Source organism: Xiphophorus maculatus, chromosome 11 (assembly GCF_002775205.1).
Source record: "Xiphophorus maculatus strain JP 163 A chromosome 11, X_maculatus-5.0-male, whole genome shotgun sequence".
NCBI classification, from domain to species: Eukaryota; Metazoa; Chordata; class Actinopteri; order Cyprinodontiformes; family Poeciliidae; genus Xiphophorus; species Xiphophorus maculatus.
In genome coordinates this window covers 21,278,280-21,288,888 of record NC_036453.1, presented here as the reverse complement: position 1 = coordinate 21,288,888, position 10,609 = coordinate 21,278,280, and positions in this window count along the sequence as shown.

The window sequence follows — 10,609 nt, the reverse complement described above, 5'->3', positions numbered from 1 at the left end:
GCCTTGTAAGGTGTTACACATTTCATCATATCACAGCCAGATTTTTTAAATCTAATTTAATGGGATTTTATGTGATAGACCAACAGAAAGTAGTGCATAATTGCAAGTGACAAATGCCTTCTAAAATTTCTACTGTTAAAAGAATAAAGAAATTCCATTTTAGGACATGCATCTACTGTTTTAACACATCCACTGACTGATTTGTTTGCCAGATGCTCTTTAGATATTAATTCAGGGTTTGTCAGATTGAATGGAGAGCATATGCGATTATTAGCATTTAATAAATCTTCTCACAGAGCTCAACACGTCGATTTAGATGAAAAACATATTTATATTTACCAAAGAACTCTACATCTGATAGTAAATGGGGCAAGCATCTATCAAAATGTAATAAAACAAAAACATCCATCTTATTAAATAAATGGCATGTCGGCCATGTTTTATTTCGCGGCACCTGAGAAAAGTTTGCGTCTAACGCTTTTCACGCCACTCGGAGTTTTATTTTTCAAGCATTTTTAAAATAAGTATATCCTTTTTCCCCCCCGCATTACAATTATGTACATTCTGAGTTGCTCTGTTGTGCAAAATTCCAGTAAAACACAGTAAAGGTTGTGGTAGTAGACTGGCAAAATGTGAGCAAGTTTAAAGGGGTTTGCAAAAGTCCACAACAGAGAGACGCTCAGGCCCCTATTACCATTTATTATTTAGCTCAAAGAGATGATGCATCTCTTAGAGAAACATAAACACACTCTTAGGGCTTCTCCTGATGAATTATGGATTTCTAATCTGTTCATATCAGGATATTACACTCTTGGGTAAACTTTTTTTGTTCTCCCCGTAAACCCAGTGCAAAAACTTTTCCTCTGTGCTTTTCCGCCTTCACAGCTTCCGCGCGCTTGAGCAGTATAAATATCCCCGTCTGACGCCCACCGTTTCCCAGAGTCTGTGACTCATTCGGCAGGCAAGTGAGTTACTAGATGGGAGCTGATAATTCCAGTAATGAGCGAGGTTACTGAGGGAGAGAACACAAAGGTGTGGGGGTGGCGAACCTTTTAGCGTTATTAAACCTTCAGTCGGCGCGCGAGGCACGTGGCCGCATCCTGGGGACACCGATGGCGGCGAGGGACCAGAGGAAGAGGAACAAAGGTGATGTGGAGGAGTGTTAATAAAATGGAGTGTCAGATATTATGTAAAGTAATGAAAGCGGTGTTTATTTATTCCCTACAAGCCACATATACTGACACACAGGAACTCCTGACCGAATCCGTTTGGTACGTGATGCCCAGCCTCCACAATTTAAAGCATGCAAACAAACAAACTGAGCTCAAATGCTGACGCTTTGCTGAGGATGTGACCAGGCCGGTTGCTGTGGCGACAAGAGGGCAGTAATGATGTTAAGCAGCCGAGAGACTACACCAGTGAAGAGCAGAAGCCCTGGACTATATCTCCTGTCGCTCCCTGGTGCCACACAGAGAACATTAAAGTCCACATTGATTTGTGCTGAAAATTTGACACATGGTGAGCTGAACATGCTGCAGCTCTGAAGCTTCAGCTCTGAGTAGTTAGCTTCTAAAGATGCACTTGTGAGGTGAACATTAAATAGTGGCTAAGTCCTATTTTCTTCTGTTGCAGCAGTTTTATGAGATAGTACTTTTCGACAGGCTGATAAAAACAACCCAGGAATGCTTCTCTCAAAACGTTTCTCTCTTTAATTCAGTGCCAAACTGTCATGACGAGATTGTTAGCGGACTAAAATGCAGGACGATGAGATGGCAAATAGTCTAGAAGATTTAATGAAAAAATAATGAACCAAAAAAAATCACAGAGAACCCAGGCAGCCAGAGTAGAACAAAAATCATAAATCCAATGGGGAAAAAAGGAGAATGTCAGGATACTGATGGGGACGTAATAGGATTAACCAAAAGAAAAGGAACCAGAAGGTAGGAAAGAGAGAGAAGTGAATAAATACCGGGAGTGTGAATGCTGGAACAATGGAGCAGGATAATTGATTAACAGGTGTGGGTGGAGAGAGCAGCCGGCATGCAGAGGAGAGAGTGACAGACGTGGGGACTAGGAAATTAAGTTTAACATAAAAAAATAACTAGACAAGAAATAAACAAACTAGAATCACTAACGAAGGACTGAAATAAAGTAAAACAGAAACAGGACCGATCTCATGAAAAGAAATGAAGGAATACAGAATAAACAAACCCACAAACAACACAGGACATAACACAAACAGAGTATTAATTTACTATATAGATCCACTACACCGATTTCAGGTTTTCCAAGTTTGCAGCTCCACTGTCTTCCTGTATTGAGCTGGATTGGATATAAAATGTCTCTGTTTACTCACCAATGTGAGATTTTTTTGTGCCATCGAACACATTTAATTTGCATATGCATGCTCAGTCTTTGTATTGAACTGTCTCCCTGAAAACATTTTGATTTAAAAGGTTAAACTATGCTGCCTCCTGTGCAAAAGAACAAAGCAAAGCAAAAAAATACTCTTACATTGACAAATGAATCCAAAACTGCTTTCATTCTCTAATCAGAATTAAAACAGCTCCTGGTCTTGTTCTAGCGTATTTTTGTCCCCAGCAGAGGCCACTGAATAGAGCAATGCATAACACAGTACATCCCAGCCGCCTACTCATGCATTAAAGTGTGCAAATAGCTGGTCAACAGCAGAGGAATGATGATGAGAACAACAGTTTTCCATACAGAGCTATCATAGACATAAATGACATGTAGAAATATTAACAAATTGATGATATCTTAGCAACAAAACAATCGATTACAGATTGTTTTTTGGTATTTGAAGTGTTTGGAGAACTGAGGAGAAACCAAATCAGGGGTTATTCATAAGACAGAATGGATGAAATATGAGACAAACTCTACAGCAAATGCAAACCAAAAGGTTTAGAAGCTCAAGAGGTGAAGTGCTATTTAATAGAAGCAAGCTAGCTGAAGCCAATCCTATGGGATGTTTTTGGTCTAATTGTAGCCTCTGGTCAGAATCATTTAGATATACTCTAAATGACTGCTAAGAGGTTTAGAGATGTATTATGTTACTTAGCTCAAAAGATCACAATGCAGTAATGTGTTAGAGAAGAGCTGCATGCAAATGTTGCAGCATAGTGGGCACAGGCAGCAACGCAGGTCAAAGATGAAAGTGGCCACAAGTGGGTGTTGCAAATGAAGCTGTTTCTCTAGTTTCACATTTCTGAACTTCAGACAATATCTGTTTTTGTTTGTTTTTTTTAAACAGCACAGCCTGTGCTTCTAAATATCATCTGATTAAAAAGTTACTGCATGGTTTATAATTAGTTGTTTTTTTTACAAACAAAAAACTGAAAAAATATGACATGTAACAATATTCAGACTCCATGAGTTTACTTTAAATTCATTACAGTTCCAGCTGCACGTCTCTCCTGTTCGTTATTGCACATCAAGAGACTGAAATGCTTGGCAACTCCTTTTTTGGAAACCAACTAAAATCTGTTAACATCAAGCCACTGATTCTTCATTTATTTCACAAGGTTTGGTGCGATTGTCCCGTTTACGGTGTTGTGCAGTTTTGTAGTTTGACCATTTCCACGTGTGCTGTGTCACTTACTGGACAACAGGAAAATATAATATTCAAGTCACTCCACTGTCGTCCAAATGCAATAAATCCCATTGTTTTTACAAACTCTGAAATTTAATCGTTGTTTTAATAATTGGGACTTCAACTAATAACCAGAATTTCCTGATTTTCTGTAACTAATGAACCCTAGAAGGCCATTTATTTTTAATAGGATCGAGTTGGTTTAGAAAGCTTTTTTCAATAATCATTTCGAAGAAGAAGAAGAATTACTTTATTCATTCCAGCAGGGAAATTATTTCAAAATTGATTTTGTTTTTACTCAACTTATCTTTAATATTAACATTTCTTTATGATCTGAAACATTTAAGTGTCACAAAAAGCAAAATAAGAGGATTTCCCTAAAGAGGCAAAAACGTTTTCATGATACTGTAGGAAGTAATAAGACTGACTATAAGCGGCCGGCTTGTTACAGAAACTTGCCCGGGCCTCCTCATTAAATCTCTCTCTGCTCCATGACCCGCTCCTTTAAGCTGATTTATTAATATGCTAACGGTAACACAGCACGCGGAGGGGAATCATTTCATTATTCCTCTCCTGCGTTCCTTCGATATTTCCCTCTCTGCCACTTCCCTCACTCATAAAGATGAAATTGGACTTGGCTTATTCCTCTCTGGAGCCCGCTCCAGTTCCACTCTCCTAATGGCTCCGTCCATCGGTTTATGTCAGTCTCTATTTTGCTCTCTGCAAGTGACTCTGACTCCTTTTGTGGGATCGGTCTCTCTCTGCTTTTCCTTTCTCTCTGTCTCCATCTGGTCCTGCCCTCGTTTCTTTCCCGCCGCTTCCTCCACCTCTACATTTTTTATCCTGCCCTCCTGCCATCCTCTGACCTTCTCCGTCCTCACTCATCCAGACCCGCTCCGGTTTGTCCACCTGGATTTCCTCTCGTATCAACATTAATCCCAGTTATCCTTCCTCCCTCCTCCGTTTTTCTTCCTTCTTGTTTATAAATGTCAAAGTTGCTGAATCTCAGCTGGAGACCTGGGATGCTCCTGTTTCTGTATTAGGTTGAGACAGCTTTACCAAGGAATCTGAGCTGTTTTATTTTATTCTTTTTTTTTTTGTTGCTCTGACATCACACTAGACATTTTTCTAGAAAAATGTTTAGACAATTAGAGTATATAAAACGCATAAATGGCCAGGTTACAATGTTGAGAGCTGCAATAAATGTCTTTGTTCACCTCTTTGTATCTTATTGGATTAATTTGTCTTTGGAGGAGAGTTAGCAGGAAAATGTTAAAGGCTTCATGGTTTTAAATCCTGGATTAATCTGACCTACTCTTGATGCTGGAAGAGAAGCAAAACAACAACAACAGCAACAAAAAACCAAATCAGTCCTGGTTTTGCGTTGTTCTTTTGAGCATCAGCATGAACACTCAGTGCATGTACCTTTTGCTCCCTTACTGGATTGAGAAGGCTATGTGACATTTTATTATTTAATTTTGTTAAACATATGTATATAGAAAGTCAGGTAAAGCTAAAAAATGCTGCAACTGAGACTAGTCAGCTGGGATTCTGTTGAGAAGTTATAAGCAGTCAGTATCTACTTCTTTGAACGCTATCAGTTTGGATAAACAGATACTTTTCTCTAACCCACTTTTAGATTTATTTTATTTAACATCACCTGTTAACGCTGTACGATGGTTGATGCAAACACTAATTTGTGAACTTTTCTATAAATGCTCCCTTTGTATAAGTTGATCATTTATATAAACGTAAAGTTTGAACATGTTCACCTTTTGTAAAGTAAAGCAGGAAAAGAAAAGAAATATATAAAAAACATATTCAAATCTGAAATAGGCTTCCTGTTATATTTATTCCCAATTTAAATACAGCTGTTCTGCTAAAAGGTTTGTTGTAACAGAAGACAGTCTGGCCGTGGCAATAGATGAGAAATAATGTACAGTAGAAATAAAAATGAAAAAATCCTGAGCAATTCAAGTTAGTATAAATTAACACATTTACATTCTGCCTTTCCTTTCTGCCTTTACCAGATTTGGTCTCGGCCTGGTTATTTGTAGTCAGGTTTTGCAGAAGATTTGGTAACAAACCATGATTCGACTTGATTTGATTTAGGTGTGTTGATCCTGGGACAGAACTAAAGCAGGCAGAAACGCAACCTTAGAGCTCTGACTTTGGAAACCGAAGAGATGACATTGCAGGAGTTTATAAAAGCACATGCAATCTTTAGATTTTGGAAAAATCCTGAGCCCCATCAGCTGACTCTTTTAGTCCGATGCTTCATGACAAAGAAGAAACTACATGTTTGTCTGAACTGCAGGTGGGATAGTGACTGCTCTACAGAAGAACCGTGCTTCAAAAAACACAAATTTCTCTTTTAACTCTTAAGGAAAGTCAGAACAATCCTTACCCTCTATGATCTCAGGTTCTCTTTTCACACCCATCCCCCCTCTCTGCTCCTCTATCAATACACAGAGGTCATATAAATTACGTCTGATCTTCACTTCCAGCTACAATAAACAGCATGCCGCTGCCGTCCATCAGCTGTGTTCAGTCGATACAGTTGGTTAGGATACGGACGTCATCGCTGCTGCAGCCAGAGCTCTGCTTTCAAACAAAAGAACGCGACCAAACAGTTACCGCAGGGCAAATGGGTATTTTCTGCTGAACTGGCTCCCGCCTCGGAGCGGCGGTTACAGTGAGGAGGTGGGGAGGATGAGATTTATATGGACATTCAGGGGTCAGCTGAGAGCACGGGGAGAATAATTGTCAGCAATTGTTTGATTACTGCAAACTTCAGCTGGACGAATTGCAGAAGCGGTCCTGTTATGTCATCGATAAACAAGTTTCTGCGGTACATCTGAGATCGCATTATGCAGATAGCAGTCATACCTGCGGCGTACTCGACTCTGAATGATCTCACTTGGAAAGTTTCCGACTGTTTTATCGATCCTGTGCTACCGGATCACCACACACGTCTTTGCAAACTGGCCCACTTTAAACTATGTGCAGGAAAGTATCAATACCAAGCACTTCCCTAGTTGATGTTTGCCACTGCATCGTTATCCTTGTAGTTGGGAGCGGAGGACTGAGTAAAACATAATTTATCATTGGCCATCTGGAGCTCAGAATGACATTTAGTATGCATGTAGCGTTCTAATTTTATTTTTTAAAGAGCTGCGATAAATAGGGGGTCCTTTTCCACTTGGTAGGCAAAAACCTGCTTCTAGCAGTTCAACATCATGTTGGCATTTATTATTTTGCTGGCAGTTTGGCCATTAGAGCGTTTGCAAAACTATGCAAGGAAATTAGAGTCCAGAATTACCAAGATTGGAGAAAATTACTGAATAGCAATTAGCTTTTTATTTATCAGCATAATAGTAATCTGAATCATAAAATCTAAAAGGTGATTTTCCTGCTTTTAGTGTGTTTACCACATGCATCATTTAGTGAATACTTGCAAACGTGTCCATACTTCTTGAGCTTTTCTTCACACTTTGTCACTTTTCAAGCATAAATATCAGCCTCTGGCATTGGGACTAACACAAAGAAGTGCATTATTATGAATTGGATGATGACCTGTCTGCTGCATTCTGTGTTTTTCAAGATGTTTGTTCATTGATGTCCAATAACAACAGAATATTTCGTTTTATTAAATTACACACAAGTGAGAGTTGTTTGCCAACTATGAAAATTCTTAAGAAAAATTGTTGCAATGGATTTAATTAAAGGGTATCAGAGCAACAGGGACTGGAGAAAAATGCACCAAGCACTTTATTATATCTTTTTTTACAGAAAATATTTAAATATTGTGTCTTTTTCCTTCCACTTTGCAAAGGTGTGCTACTTTGTGTAGGTCTATTACATAAAATCCCATCAAAATACAATAAATCTTGTGGCTGTAAAGTCAAAAAATGTGAAACAGTTCAGGGGGGTTGAATACTTTCGTAAGGCGCTCCTGTTTTTCCTCCAACTATGTCGATTTAAGTGTTTATTTTCCAAATTTGAAGCAGTAGTTTCCAGTTATAAAATGAGACACTGATCTAAATGAGAGAGACTCTGGGCACTAAGCACATCATAAAGTTAGCTTTTTTTGGTTTCACTAGAATTTGGCTGTAAAATAATGCACATATTGTTGAAACAAACACCTGATTGTCTGCTGATGGAAAGCAGTAAAACTTAATGTACATGGTAATGGAGATCAATAGACCTGCAGGAGAGAGCAGCAGCATTGCAGCACTGCTCCTTGTCACAGACTCTTGCAGACTCTCAGTTATTGTTTATGTGTCCAGCTGTTTTTGACCAAGGAAAGCCCACTCCACTCGGAGGGTTTTCACCTTTCTGAAACTCAGAAATCACTCAGGCAGATCTTACAGGACTATGTGATGCGTTCCTGGATGTGAGCCAAAAAGAAAAGTAGAAAAAAAAAAGCAGCGAACTTAAATCATTCGCCTCCAAGGTTGAAAGCAACAAAACACTTAACTGCTTTTCTCCGACCGTCCCCTGAGCTGCAATTCATCATCTCAGCCTGTGCGGTTCCTTTGTGTCCAGCAGGCTCAAATTTTACACCCTGATGACCGCACAGCGCTCTGACTCTTTTTCAATTAGCAGCTTTCGGTTTGATCATTATCACCCAGCGGCGTGTCTGTCTAAGTTTAGTTTGATAAAATGGCCTGCGTTTACTCATCTGTATGTTCTAGGGCTGATCACTAATGTTTTCTAAACCTCTCATATTTATGATGTTTTTTGGGACCAGAGGAGTCGCAGTGTTAATGAGTTCGCAGAACACAAATACCATTATTTATTCACATGCATTCATTCTGAACTGACCTACAGCCCATTCACTGACACCATCTCGAAAAGATGAAAGACACCAAAACAAAAAACTATTAGTGCCATAGTTTTTGGCAACACCTTGTTGCTAATAAGTTGTACACCCTATTTTTTCCAGTAGATCAGCCCCTATATGTTTCCTACTCCATCCTTTTGTGCTGGAGCACACAGATAGAGAGAGAAATCTTTGACTTGCACCATCTCCCTCTATCATCCTCTGTCAGGCTCTCTTCTCTCCAGCTCGCCCTGCTGGTTTCTGCAGGATGTAGATCTGAAGGATCAGATGGCCCAACGCTTTCTCATCTTTGAAACTCCTTACCACTGTATGCACTGCATATAGTAAGGTTTAAATTAGTAATTTTGTGCAGCATGCTGATTAAAGCACATCAACTTCACTGTAGTGATATGACCTCATGTCATATTTCTCTTGTTGAAGAATGGCTGACAGAAGTAGGCCACGTCTTTATCAACCCGGAAGTCATGTAAATAAAATTCCCTAAATATTATAATCAATCTAAAAAAGTAAAAATGTACATTCAGTTTTATATATATATATATATATATATATATATATATATATATATATATATATATAACCTTTCTGCCCACTAAATAATTGCACACAAAGTGAGTGTTTTTTTTAGTAATTTGTCCAATAAGCAAATGCATTGTGGCAATAAAAAAATTTTTTTTTAGCTTAAGACTTTCTGTACCTCATTACCAAGGAAGCCTATAATTGTCTATCTGCTTTACTTTACATGTATTTTATTACATTTATCTTCAGAAAGAGAAATCTGCAGTATTTAAATACCTAACTACTAACACTACCTTGATGTTAGCTATAATGTTTTTAAGCTCCTGTTTGTTTTGTAATATGATTGTTCTTCACAGCTGTTTCTTATGAGATCAGCACAGCTGTCCTCAATCAATAATCATCCTCTCCAGTATTCCTACTTCCTGGTTTTCGATGCGTTTTATCTCCTTTGTTTCCTGTTCGTCCATCTTGAGCTGCTGTGCTGCCTGAGGTTTGACTAGTTTCTCTTTCCTTTAATTGCTGTTCAATTTTCAAAGTCTCTGAAAACTAGAACCTGCCTGCTTTTGAGTCTGTCATCTTTACAAGCCACAGTAGAGACAAAAAAAGAGAGCACAAGTCGCTCTGACTTTAGCAATTACGGGGAGGCAAATAAGGATCCTGACTGCTATCTGCCACCTTTGTCCACCAGATGGTGCTAACGAGCAGCAACAAGCAGCTTAGTGTCAAGGATGAAAACGCAGCAAAGACGATCTGATCGTTTTTACATGTGCATCATTTTGGAGAAGGATTGGCGAAAACAAAGTAAACTTTCAACATGAGGGCTTTAAGGATAGAAAGTGAAACAAAATGTTCAAAAACCAAAGTCACATAAAGGTTATTGGCTTGAACTGTGGTGGGGGGAAATGTTGGTGTGGTTTAGAAGATTTTTGCTTTCACTTCAGATTCATTTGCACAGGGTTGACATTTATTATTTTAAAATACATTTTATTAACATGGACCACCACAAAGGACAATTTCAAGAAATGTAAACATGAAATCTACCCCCATGAATCTTTGCATTGTAAAATAGGCCTTTGCTGCAATTTCAGCTGCACATCATCTAGAGTGTTTCTAACACATCTACAGAATGGCTTTAAAGAAAAATTTCATACACAATGCTACAAGACATGTAAAAGTATGTGCAGGCTAGTTTTCCGCCACACACTATTTTGCACGTAGCCCACACTTCTTCCACGTGTTTTTAGTGGCCCCTACAGGGTAAGAGGCTAACTGAACAGCAAATTTGTGCCTTTCTTCTTGCCACTCTCAAATTTGAGAAGAGACCGATTGATAATCTAGTTTAGCTGGATTCTCTTGGAGTTAGCTGCAGCTCCTCCAGAGCTGCCACTGGCCTCTTGGCCGCCTCAGTTGTAATCCTAACCCAGGCAGCTCTCTGTGGTCACACGCTTTCCACTTTCAGATGTTGAATTGAAAAGTTCTCTGCAAGATCTCGAAGTTATGCGAGTGAAAGCCAAACCTAATGCCAAGGCGAACTGGCTGTGAACTTTTCATCAAATGCAGAAAGAATAAAACGTGATTGTAAATCACAACCTGCCTGTTGGTTAGGCAGCATTTGTGTCCTGTATGGGTTTTAA